Source organism: Ctenocephalides felis, unplaced genomic scaffold, assembly GCF_003426905.1.
Source record: "Ctenocephalides felis isolate EL2017-DRISC unplaced genomic scaffold, ASM342690v1 CF-g0.4_SCAFFOLD_01604, whole genome shotgun sequence".
Taxonomy (NCBI): Eukaryota; Metazoa; Arthropoda; class Insecta; order Siphonaptera; family Pulicidae; genus Ctenocephalides; species Ctenocephalides felis.
The window spans coordinates 12,582,633-12,597,047 of record NW_020537758.1 but is presented as its reverse complement, the minus strand read 5'-3'; the positions used below and the strand labels follow the sequence as shown (position 1 = coordinate 12,597,047).

Sequence of the window (14,415 nt, the reverse complement as noted above, 5' to 3'; positions counted from 1 at the left end):
AAGGAGACGTGTCGGACCGTTTCTTAGTGATTATGTACTGAATTTTTGTTATCTATTTGGTAAAGTACATAACCTGTGCGATTTGCAAAATTTACAAGATTGTTTTGCAATTTTTTTTACTTTTGGTATTGTAATCATGATATTGCATTAATCTTTTAAAAAAATAATGAAATCTAGAATTAATCTATACAAAACAAAATATAGGAGTATTTTGAAATAAATTGTTTGGCTATCACTGTTGCAATTGTTTGTGCGAGCATTAATAATTATAACCAATTTGTATATTGAAATTTCAATTTTCACAAAAGATAAAAATAAAAATATTGTTTGGAGGAGCTGGGATTTGAACCCAGGACTTTCAGCATGCGAAGCAGACACTCTACCACTGAGTTACACCCCCGGTAAGAAAACTTGTTTCTATCGCGCTGTTGAACCGAGCCGAGCGCTCTCGCGCGCACCTCTACATACGGACTTTGCGCGTATCTATTAGCCAGACTTGCGATGTATGCGAATCATTGAAATAAATCGTAGAAATACACTTGAATTCGAGATTTTAAATCGTCATCACACATTTACATGTATATAATGATATATTTTTATTCACTAGTGATTCATCGTAATACCTTGATGTATTAGTAATAGATACAATTACAATGTGTACAAGTGATTAGAGCGTTGTACTAGTAAGCCAGTTTTACTGTGTTTTCGCACATAGCCTCGGTAGCGCAGTAGGCAGCGCGTAAGTCTCATAATCTTAAGGTCGTGAGTTCGATCCTCACCCGGGGCAATTCTTTTACAATGAAAAACAAGATTCTTGGGAAAAATTATGTATGAAAATAGTCATTGATTTTAGAAATATTCTAAAACCAATTTTTTTTTAATTAACTTTCTGAAGGAAAAATTTATGTTTCTATCAAAAAATCCGATTCGCTAATTTTATGTTTTTTCGACGTTTCGAGCCATTCTAAATCGAATGGGACCAAATTTGGAAGAAGTATGTGTGTGTGTATGTGTGTGTGGTGAGCAGATTTTTTTTTATCTCCTTTTTGATTTTTATTAAATATACAATACATTGCCAATTATCTTTAAAAAGTCGACGGAAATATTGATTAACACGTTAATCGCCACGATATTAAATAAAAATTTGCATGAGCCGTAGTATTAGAGAATTTAGTTTAAAATATATCAAAGAACTTTTATTTGCCAAAATTTCTGTAAAAAACACTATTTTTTATGTCAGACATACATTACTCTATATTTTTATATCAAACGCGGTCTTGTGTTAAATTCAGTGCGTCAGACATATGTGTCTAAAACGGTTTATGTAAAAATGTAGTGTCAGACACGTATGACTGACATGGCGATTAACGTGTTAAAAGAATTCTTTTCTGAGCAAAAATATTTCCCATACCGGGAATCGAACCCGAGCCTCCTGGGTGAAAGCCAGGTATCCTAGCCACTAGACCATATGGGAGTTGTTATTTGAAGTTATAAACTTCCATGATAAAACGAGACCATACATACATACATAAAACATACATATAATACATGAACATACATAGATACATACATGAAACATACATACATACATGAAACATACTTATAACGCTATTTACTCAAAAACCGCTGAACCGATTTTAAAAATTTAAAAGCCATTCGATGTAACTCGGCAAGAATTGGTGTTTACTAGTTTTGTGCGACCGTCAGCCAAAGCATTTCTTTGAAATTACCAGAAAAGTGTGAAAATTTTCGTCCACGTTTTAGCTAATAATTTAGAATCGATTTTAAAAATTCAAAATCTGTTCGAAAGCTATCAAAAAACTTAAAAACTATTCAATGTTACTAGTCACTAGAGACAAGGACTAGTGTTTATCAGTTCTGTGCGACCATCAGCAAAGCCGTTTTTTTCTAAATTAATTGTATGGGAATTATTCTGACTAGTTTTTGGCAAAAATTGGCCGGCAATTTTCTCGTAATTATGTCTCGAAAAGAACTTTTGTTGACGATTTTGATAACAATAGATATCGTAGTCTGATACGACATACTAAAATATTATAGGCTAAAATAAAAATTTATCACAGTTTTGAATTTCACCGCGCGTTTAAGCGATTCTAATCAGAATCCATACCAAATATTTTATTTTCAATTACGCAAATATTATTATGTTCCTGATCCGTTATTCATTACATCCTATTACCTTTATAGCAAAAGTTTCACAGAAACAATGCTTTGAAACGTTTTTTTAAAATAAATTGTATGGGAATTATTCTGACTAGTTTTTGTAAAAAAAAATCTCCGGCAGTTTTCTCGTAATTATATGTTGAAAAAATTTTTTTTGACGTTTTTGATAACGATTGATATCGTAGTCTGATATGATATACTAAAATCTTATAGGCTAAGATAAAAATTCATCACAGTTTTGAATTTCACCCCGCGATTAAGCGATTCCAATCAGAATCCATACCAAATCATTTATTTAAATTTTAATTCAAATGTTATTACTATGCAGCTAATCCATTATCATTTATTAAATCCTATTACCTTTATACCAAAAGTTTCACAGAAACAATGCTTTGACATTCACACAACCGTTAATCGAATCATCTTTGATACTGAATTGATACCACGTGTTCTGCACACGTTTTCAGCAACTTGTGCATTAGTATCCAATTAGTAGTTAAATTGATGCATTCATGTTCACTTTAGATAATATTTGTAACGTAATCTCTTTGAAGTCATATTTATTACAGTCGGGCATGGCACGGAAATCGTGGTATTGCAGCAATTATAATTGTAACATAGTAATGGACCCAATCTGTAATGCCATTTACGACTACTTATTTTATACATTCATAAACTCAATTAGTGCAATTTAGAATAACTTGACGAATATATTCGTCAATCATAGTTAACTGGCTTTATTAATAATTTGACTTTTGTCAAAAGTACTTGAAAGTTGAGGTTCAATGATGGCGTCAATTTGCATTTTTTATAACGATTAATTGGTAACTCATTACTTAGTGTCAGTAATTATACAGTTCAAGTTTATGCCATATATGGTCAAGGTGTGAAATTGTAATCAGAATCCTTCCTGTTGTATTGTAATATTCATTCTGAAGCCAAGCATATAATGTTGCCTGGCTGCAGTCATGTCCGTTCGGCGTAAAGATGCGCCACTAACCCACTGCCATTAACATTATATTACCGCTCTCGGGTCTTTGACCACAATAAAGGAGTCGATAGAGGATAGGATAGGGCACGATAGTATGTGCACACAATTTGCTGAAATTCCCCTGAGTGAGCAAAATTGTCCACGCGAAAGCTCAAGAATTAAAATCAAAAGATCAGAACATTAATACATTTTTTTCTTTTTGCATATGTTGAAAATTTTGGAAGCAGTAGCATCAATTGACAAAGAAAAAGTTTTTAAAAAAAATTCCTTTTTTCTCATACTTTAAGTTATATAATTCGCAAAGATATCGAAAATGAATATTTTTATATATCTTTATGTTTTAAACATTTTTGAACATTTTGGCATTCCTTACAAAATAGATATGTGTTATGATTGCGGATACAGATTTTCGTCGACGATTTCAGGAACACGAATCAACCGATTTGAATGATTCAAAAACACTAAATTTGTATAGATAGTGACACGTGCTGATTAATTTTTGGCAGAGGCAGGTCTAGCCGTTTCAAAGATACGGGGCAAAAAGTGCCAAAAATAGTAATTCAGTTTTTTGAGATAATAGAGCGTTCGATTTTGATGATTCAAAAACATTTTATTTGACGAAATAAAGATCTGATTAAATTTTTTGAAAGGGATGGCTAGCGGTTTCGGGGATTAAATAAAAAAGTAAAAAAAAATTAGAAGTCAAAAATGTCAAATTCATATAATTTAGATGAACAATTTTGAACACATTTTGAACTTTCCGCAGGGTAAATTATAGTGATCACAAAAAATTGAAACAAAAACTTGTGCACATCTTTACGTTTAAATTTATCTATATTTACTGTAAATTTTTCACTATTTATATATCGATGTCATTTTTTACATATAATTGCCAAAAAATTTACTTAATGTCTATGTAGGACAGTTATAAATATATTGTTGAATGAAAAAAAATCTTTACGTTTAAGAAAATACTTTAGAAAAAATGTATGTATGTATGTGCATGTATATATGTAAGTATGTGCGGATATAAATATTTTTCATCGATTTTAGAGAGTACGGATCAACCTATTTGAATAATTTAAAAACATTCGATTTCTATTGACGGGGAAAGGCAGGTCCAGTCGTTTGGGAGATACGTGGCAAAAAATGTAAAAAATGACAACTTTGTTTCTATGAAATAGGTTTGAATGATCAAAAAATATTTTAGTGTTAAGAATAAATTTTTTTTTTGAACTTTGGACAAAGCAGGTCCAGGAGATCAAAATTTTCTTTTAATAAAATGCCATGTGGTAGTCAAAATTGATCATTAGGCATATGCACGTAAAATTATCAGATAGTTTCATAGTTATTGAAAAATTCAAATATTTCAAAAGTTGTAAAACGTTCAAAAAAACTTGTAATGATGTTAAATTAAAGTACTGGAAGATTCTTATCAGAAATTTGCTTTAAAGCATGATGCTATGCATGACAAGATATATTCAAATTTTTATTACGCTTTTATCCTATTATTATAATAATATAATTAATGAAATATTGCAAGCTTGTTTTTCTATTATATATTTTAACCCAACGCACGAAGCATGCTAATTTTAAATTATTCATCGTTGCTTTTATTCCAAATTACCACCGGAACTTTGCTCACCGTGTTTACGAATTATTTTACGGTTGCGGTGATGCATTCCTAAAGTCTTTTGTACTCGCAAAAGGCAAAAGGCAAAAGGCAAAAGGACACACTTGCACAAAGCACAAGGATATTAGACGACCAAACCACATAAACGAGTTTTGCATAAGCCATCAGCATTTGTATGCTGCATAAAACCGCAGTAATATTTAATCTTTTACCGCTCCATGAAAGTTTTGGCTCGTCTAACCATTTTTATAGAGAATTAACGAAGTCCCGTGTTTTTCGTCAATAAATGGCGTAGTGTCAACCTTAAAGGTTACCAAGAAATACAAGCTATTGTTCTCTGTGACTTTTATGAGCCCTATTTGCTCTTTGTATGTGATTATTATCCGTCATGCCTTAATATCGGAGGCTTCTCTGCCTATTATTTTCCTTTCTGTGAAATTTGTTTTTGATCTCGCCGACTTTTATTACAGGATAATGACCCGCCCGTATGCGTTATTTTTCATGTAGGTTATTTATTATGTGTACTTATGTACGGGATGTTAAATTAACATGCGTGGTTCCGTCAGATATTTCAGATGGCTTAATGATGCTTATAGATTAAGAGTATATCTTTATTGCTAATTTGTGCAAATGAATACGATTTATTTTCGCGTCGGATATAAACATTTTATAGCAGATATTTATAATACAGAGTTAGGGCGAGGTACTATGTCCAATTTGAATTTTAGCAACACTGCAAAAGCCACACCAACTGCATCACAACAAATAACGCATATCAAATAAACAACTACCTGACTATATTCAGTAAAATTCCCAGTTAATTCATCATTGTAGAAATATGCGTTTTTTGGCTATTTTCCAAAAATTTAGCCGTGGACTTTGTATTCTACTACAATTATTTCGAAAGAAGTTCTCGCCCATTCAAGTTGGCCATCTACATCCTCCTCTGCATATTATTAGCACAGATAGACAACTCTCCTCGATTTCATCTCGAATTCGTATCTTATCCTTGTGCGACCGGTCTAATCAATCATCGAGATAAATTAAATTCTTTCTTGGCAACTCCCTCGATGCAATTTCTCAGTATCCATCTGTTTTATCGATTTCTGTGCCTGTGACCCCCATTGGCGTTGTTTCTTCGCTTCTCTTCTCGTCGATAATCAGCAAAGTCCGTAATTAATCAAAATGTTCTTGCACGCAAAGAATTCGAAAATTGACTTTGTCTTCACGAAAGAATAGGTAAGGTTTTTATATGAAAAGCTTTGGAAAAAGCAAACTGTTTAATAAGATTTTGTCTCTGGGGAAGGCAAGAGGAAATTGTACGATGCAATATATTTCTGCAAGACATTATTGTAGCTAGTATAACAATACTGGAAATATGACGAAAATTCTGTCAGTCTTAAATATAAGACTCACTAAAATCATATGTTTGGCAGACTTTATTCCAAAATAATTATGCATTGGCATTTCGAGATCAATAACAAATTACATTCACGATAGAAATTCCTAGAAAAAAATTGTTGAATGCAAGGCTTCTGCAAAGTTCTTACATTGTAATTACATTAAATGTGCCTACATTGTATTTTCCTTCATGAATAAATTAATTGTCTGGCTATGATACCATCACATACGCCTAAAAAAATCTTTATTTCTCCTTTTATTAAGATTTTTATAATACTAACTAAAATCCCATTCAAAATTCTCACTTACACGCTAAAACAACGCAACCTTTAATCAGTGTATCAATAAAACGAAAACCAATTAATTTTTATTGTCTGTTTCGTCAATAATTTCATATACGGCTTTTTATTATTCTCTAATGTCGATGTTGTATTTAAGTTTTGTTTCCAAAACGACAAATGCCATAATTGACGAGCACAATAAAATAACACATTCAATAGAATAAATTTAAAACCTCATACAATAATGGACCATTGTAAAACGACAGTGTTTTATTCGGATGTAATAGTAAGGTAGTCTCGAGATGAATTACAAAATGAAAAATTCTTGTGAAGATGTAGTTTTGAATATGAAATAACTAGCAAAAGTAGTAAATTTATTATTAACGTTAATGAAAACAAATAAATTTAAATATATACTTTTTCAATACAAAAATACAAAAACCATATATAAATTACAAGGAAGTCAGAGACTTATTACAACAGGTGTAAGTAGGGTCTGTTCCACCTATAGACCGTGGCAGTTAACAGAAGTGTGCAGGTGCGTCATTTTTTCCAAGCAATATAATATTGTACTATCATGAAATTTCGATTAATTTTTATTTTCTACTAATAATTCACCGCTCTCAGTCTATTACTAATGAGTCGCTTTGCAAACACATTATATACGAAAATAGACAGTCGTAAAAATATATACGATCATTGTGGCTGGATATCCGCTCAATTCAATGTAATAAATTTCGAAAATACGTCATAAAAATTCACTGGATTATCAAAAATACATATAACCGTGAAAGTCAAATACAAAGATTTACGAGAATCTGATGCAAATTATATTGAATAATATCATGGTTTTAGTCTGGCCGTCAACATTCGTAATCGGTTTTTGGATAATTGTTAAAATAGCCTCGTAGTTATTGATGGCCTGAAATCGAGTTTTTAATTAACTCGATATATATGAGAGATAAATAAAATTGAGAGTAAAACATACAAGTTGTTCTTGAATATAAATTTTTAGTGTTGGAAAAGAAACGAAGATAGATCGAGCAAGTTTGCAACCACAATATAAATATACAACTTATACATTTTAGTCGAGCAAAAATATATTAATTTCCAGGATCAAGGAACGTCAAAAACAATGAGATATCTCAAAAACGAATGAAGTTAAGATTTTTTACCAAAAATATTTGAAAGTAGAGGTTAAAAGATATATAAGTACCTATCACCTTGATTTTTACGATGCCGCTATCGGAAGATAAACTGCAAATATATACTATTGTTTAGTTTACGAGACCCTGATATAATATTTAAGTATATACATTATTTAATTGTTTTACGATGTGTAATGTTATTTTTAAATTAGATTTAACCTGTTTTTTATGACATCTATAAAAGCAGACACCTAAGTAGGGTGAACCTGAATTTTTACATTGGCAAAGATATAAAAAATAAACAATATCAATTAAAATATTAATAATGCAATTTTACAATAGATAAATTAAATTAATAGCCATTTCATGCTGCTTATAAATATATCGGGCAAAATACCACATCAAGGTTATATACAGAGTTATCATTGTAAAATAGGTGCCCATGAAATTTTGCATCGTTATAATATAGCTATTATTGCGCAAAGTTCCTTTAAAATTAAAAATTAGACACTGGACCTGTTTTCCCCCTGGTTGTTTGATTTTCCCACGTCTATGAGGTTAAAAAGAACCACGTGGCAAATTTTTAAAAAACAGAAAAAACACATTTCTACAATGATGAATTAGATGAAATTTTTACTGAACATAGTCAGATAGTTGTTTGTTTGATTTGTGTTATTTGTTGTGATATAATTGGTTTGGTTTTCATATATTTTTTTTATTTCATTAAATTATAACAATCAGAGTCAGAATGACTTTATGAGTTACAGAGCTGATATAAGAAGGAAACTATAATTAAAATAATATATAAAAGTTAAAGTAAAAATAATAATAATTACAACTCATAACATGATTAAAACTAAAGGTAAAATTATAATATAAACTAAATAATCCGTGAAGCTGTTCCAATGAACAGCTCACTATGCTTTCACAATATAATTGCTCAAATTTGATTAGAACTATTGTGCCCTGCCCTACCCTAAATAATTTTCTATATAATAATTACAAAAAAGAAATATCTGTTTAATTTGAATAAGTGACATGAGAATAAAATATACGAGTTTAAAAAATATTTTCAATCAAATTTCATATATGTTTTGACAAAATGAGGCAAATGAGTTCCTCTGTTGAGTGCAGAAAACACTGAAACAGGAGAAAGAGTGAAAATGCTGTAATATATCATTTTCTACAAGAGAATAACTTGAATGGAAATGTAAAAATTTGTAGTTGTGTAGTATAAAATTACAAGTGCCAAGGTATTTTCTGCGTTTTATCCTTCCTATTGAATTTGTAGAAGTTAGACATCTCCACCAGGTTGTTTGGCATGACGCCAGTCATTCCTCAAGTTCCATTCTTATACATATTTCTGTCTTCTGGTTTCTAATTAGATTTCTATATTGTCCCTCGAATTTTCTTACTCCATAGTAAATATTTCCTCCGGCTTATAATAAATTCGCTTCCTCTCGACATGTGCTTATCAGGAAAGTTTACAAGTGACAAAACTATAAGCGCCAGAGAGCTCGGTTCGTGAACAATGAAACTTAATAGCTTCATAAGCACACTGCAATATACACACACAGTACACAAAAAGTAAATGTCTAGACAACAGGCACTATAGTACGTCGTCGGCGACCGTCTTAGTAAAATGCTCTTCGAAATAACACGTATATAACTAACTTTTGTTGATATTACTTTATATTCTGCTCTCGCAAGTTTTTATACCGGACTTTTACGATGTAGACGATAACATTCTATGCACGGATCTTTACACACGGATGGAGGAAAACTGGTAGCTAGTAGAACGATTTAAAGAAATCTAAGAAATTATTTGTGATCTCATTTAAGTAAAATATTAGGTTGTCAAATATCTCCCTTCCGCTTTTTTGCTCTTGGTTTATAATACAAAAAGGCGGAAGGGAGATATTTGACAACCTAATACAAACGCAAACTGGATTCACATTCGAATCCATCAATAGTTGACATTACTCAACTTTTTGGTATAAGGAGATTGAAACGGCAATGGTCTTTAGACTTAGTCTTAGATTAGGTCTAATATAATATTATCATATTAATTTTTAAACTGAGAAGATCTCATTGGAGCTCTTCTTAGGCATCGCTCTTAAATATCGTCATTTTAGCTCACAGGAATCTTTATGTATTTCTGATTGCTGAATAAAACGAGTTAAAAAAAAAATAAGTACAAAGTCGCGAAATAGCAATGAGAATTTGTCTAGTTTTGACCATGATTTAAAGTCCTCTTTTTTGATCAGCAAGAATTTTGTAAATTTGTCAGTTAACTTGGGGAAATGTAAAATAGATGGTTAATTGAACATTTGTCTACGTATTTCTCTACAATCAGAATTTCAATATATTTTTTTAGAATCTAGAAGATAAGAATGCAAAATTTGTTTCCCAAAAAGCATCTGAAATAATGTTCCCAAATATGTTGTTTTAGTAAGAAAATTAAATCGTATAAGAGTGTCACAACCGTCCCTGGCGAGTGGACATACAAATAGGTTAAAACAATGAGTTTAAACAGCAAAATAATTTTTATTGTCTGAAACGAGTTTATTGCCAGAAATAAAGTTAACTAGTTAACTAAGGCAAATTGCTAGAACTTCCCGTACCGTAACGAAATGATCGAGATATATTAAATGTTTTCAAATATTTTTTTATAAATATTGTAACATTGTCTAATATTTATAAGAATTATATAAACTGAATTGCAAAGTTGGAATTCTTTGTAGAACAGAATTAAAATTAAAATCTGAATTTTATTCGATATAGAAGAAAAAAATTTGAAAGAAATTAGGATCAAAAATTTTTTCTCAAAAGCAATTATTTTGTTGAAACAAGCAGAAAGTTCTTTGAATCATTCAAATCGGACGCTTAGTTCTCTCAAAAACCGCCATTTTTTGTACGTTCAGCTCTGTATCTCCGAAACTGCTGGGCCTACCTTTGCCAAAAACTAATAACCACTTTTCCTCGTTATTACGTACTGAATGTTTTTTGGATCATGCAAATCAGATACTCGGTTCTCTCAAAAACTCGATTTGTATTTTCTGCACTCTTTGCTCCGTATCTCCGTAATGGCTCGAACTGCCTTTGCCAAAAACTAATCAGCACATCTTCCTATCGAAAAGAATCGAATGTTTTTTGAAACATTCAAATCGGTTGATCCGTGCGCTCGAAAAAAATGCGGACATACAAAACACACACACACACATCCATTTTTTCTGAGGTATGCCAAAATATTCAGAAACCTTCAAAACGTGGAAAAATGCATAAATTTTCATTTTCGATTTTCGGCCCATAACTATCCTATGGGAAGTTAATAAGAAATCTTTGTAAAGCCTTTTTTCCTTATATTGAATTTTTCTTTCCCTTTCTCTTTTACATTTTGTCTTAGCCAAGTTATCTATCTGTATACAAATTATAATTTATAAAAATAGTATTGATTTAAATAAGGCAAAAAATATATTACTACAGATAATTTTCACTCATAATTCATACTTTATGGGCTCGTTTATGCAGCTATGATAAAATATCTTCTGCCATTTGGGTGATAAAAATGCTTTATCAGCTCCTCGCAGACACGTTCACATAAAAGAGCTATCGCACGTGTCCGTCTTTCGCATTTTTCATTTAAAAAAGAATTCTAAATGATATCTACTCTGAAATATATCACTTTAATGCTTCACGTTAGAGATAAATTAATTAACTCCCATCAAAAGTTAGTGTTATTCATGCAACAAAGAATTTTTATTATCACCGTAAGGAATACGATCGAAGTAGAGCAACGGCTGGTGAGATGGTAAAAATATTAGTAAGGAAAAACGACTAACTAGTGGTGCATCATGCCTTAAGGCAAATTACTGAAACTTTCCGTACCAAGACTAATTTTGAGAAAAAAACTTTGCAAAACTTGGAAAATTTAGATTTTTGAGAAATTTTATTTTTTTTGAAAAAAAGACTTTTTTGAAAGTTTTGTTTTTTTTGTATTGATTTTTTTTTTAAATTTTGAACATTTTGATTTTTGCCCCGTATTTCTGAAACAGCTAGTCCTGCCTTTGCCAAAACCTAATCAGCACATATACCTATCAACCCCAAATCGTAGACGAAAATTTGTATCCGCACACACACACATACATCCATTTTTTCTAAAATATGCCATAATGTTCATAAACCTTTGAAACTTAAAGATATGCAAAAAAAATTATTTTCGATCTTTTTGCGATTACTATATCTTGCCCTACGGGAAGTTAATAAAAAAAGGTCAAATAAGCCTTATACTTAATATAAAATCATATACATGAAGCACTTTTCGAAGCTAGATTTATGATATAAATGATCACTATTTTTCTAAAGCATATAAGTATTTTGATATTTCTTATACAAGATTTTTTCAAGTAATATACAATGCATATATGTGTATATATACTGGGCCAGCTAGTATATACACATATACTGGCCATATGGTGGTTACAAGTTGATCACGTGATCAATTTTCAAGAATTTTGAAAAAACGTTAAATTTTTTAAAATAATACTAGTGGTGGATGGCATAGTAGTGTCTTAAGGCAAATTGCTGGAACTTCCTCGTAATAAAATATTCCAGAAATTTTAAATGTTTTCAAATAGATTATTATTAATACTGTAACTTAAAATATATGTTTACAGAAAAGTGAATAAACTAAACTTCATGAAGCGACATTAAAATTAAAGACATTGTCTAATATTTTTAAGAATAATATAAACTGAATTGCAAAGTTAGAACCTCAGCTAGAAAAAAAATTAAAATTAGAATTATTCTCGATATTCAAACATTTTTTTTTGGAAATTGAAACAAAAAATTAAAAAAAGATGCCTAAAACCAATCGTTCCATCAATACAAGCAGACAGCTTTTTGAATCATTCAAATCGAATGCTTAGATCTCTCAAAAAAAGCAATTTTTTGCACATTTAGCTCGATATCTCCGAAACGGATGGATCTGCCTTTGCCAAAAACTAATCACCACTTTTCCTCGTCATTACAAATTGAATGTTTTTTTGGATAATTCAAATCGGATACTCCGTTCTCTCAAAAACTCGATTTCTATTTTCTGCACTCTTTGCTCCATATCTCCGAAACTGCTGGACCTGCCTTTGCCAAAAGGTCATCAGCATATTTCCCAATCAATAGAAATCTAATGTTTTTTAAACCATTCAAATAGGTTGATCCGTGCGTCCGAAAACGTGGACGAAAAATTGTATCCATACATACACACACACATGCATATTTTCTGAGGTATGCCAAAATGTCCAGAAATCTTTAAAACGTGAAGAAATGCAAAAATTTTCAATTTCGATTTTTGGACGATTACAATAACTTACCCTACGGGAAGTTAATAATACAATTATTTTTTTTCATCTAGGTCTTATTTATTATCCCTTATATTATTTGCTCATGCCATAAATTTCGTGCCCGTTCAATATTTTGTACAGATTACGAAAATATTATTAAGTACACAGCTTTCACTATTGACACAAGACTTCCGTTTATTTGCACACTATTAATTTGAATAATTTTATACAAAAGGCTTATTTGTACAACTAAAAAAGGGCAACATGGGACCTGATCACAATAGCTGTATACCGGCAAAGTATTTATCAAAAATGAATACAGGATTTTGTGTTTGCGAAGGCGTCAAATCCATCACGTTTGTAAAGCAGGATTTGTGAATCAACAACAAATGTAAATAATACATTTATTTCTTTCAATTCTTACTATTCAATTTATGTATTTGTTGGATTTCTACCAAGAACTGGTACTAGCAACTTTGTAGTAATCGATATTTTTAGAAACAATCTTGGGATCAAATCTCTCATTTATTTCGATAACGTAGTAAGAAAATTTTAGTAATTTTAATTACTGTGATGAAGTAAGTTTTAGATACAAATATTTAACAACCTCTGGTAATCCCAGGATAAAGCTACATTAAATTTGTAGCATATGGTAGACTGGACAATGGCTTAAAATGTCTAATCTCACTTGATCTACGACATAGTTAAAATTGCTGGTTTGACTGGTAATAAAAATACTAAAAATAAAATGGGAGAAACATTAAAATTTTCCTTTTTTTTGTCCATATTATTTTATAAGAGTATATAATTGGAATAATATTTTAATTATGCATCATTTTTTTACCCATTTTTTTTTATTAATTTTAAAAATGCTTAAAAAATTACAACTTTTCTATTACCATATTTAATACGAAATATATTTTAATTGGAATAATATTTCGATTATTTATTATTTTTTTTACCGAATTTTATAATTTTAAAATTGTTTAAAAAAATTTTTTTTTTCTTATTACCATAGATTTTTTGCCTGCAACATTGCCAACTCCAAGTAGAACATACAATAAAAATAATAAATTCAATTCGGGCGCTCTTTGACCCAACTTTATTGTGAGAATTAATGAGGCCACCTCATAAATTTAATAGATTTTAATCTAAATATGCCCATGTGAAATATTTAGTTTACAAAATATAAAATGAGAGGTCAAGATGAGGCTATCGCGTTGGGAAAATTCCTTAAAATAACTAATTGCACCATTTTTCTTACTGAGAGAGGTGAAAAACACTCAACAAATTCTGTTTGTTTGAAATCTTATTTTATACATTTGTCTAGCACAAATTAAAAACTATAGTAAAATATCTAATTGGTCAATTTTATCATCAACAATAATTTTTGTTTAATTTTTTCTTGTATTTTAAATTTTTTTTTCAATAGAATTATCAA

The 14,415-nt window shown here is 30.4% G+C and overlaps 2 non-coding genes across 2 annotated transcripts; one reads left to right on the top strand and one right to left on the bottom strand.

Annotated features, from left to right (window-relative positions):
* Positions 1-328: 328 nt before the first annotated feature.
* Positions 329-400, bottom strand: Trnaa-cgc. Its single transcript has one exon. It is a non-coding gene; the product is annotated as a tRNA-Ala (tRNA).
* A 314-nt stretch (positions 401-714) lies between these two features.
* Trnam-cau lies at positions 715-787 on the top strand. The gene has a single exon. It is a non-coding gene; the product is annotated as a tRNA-Met (tRNA).
* The last annotated feature ends 13,628 nt before the right edge of the window (positions 788-14,415 follow it).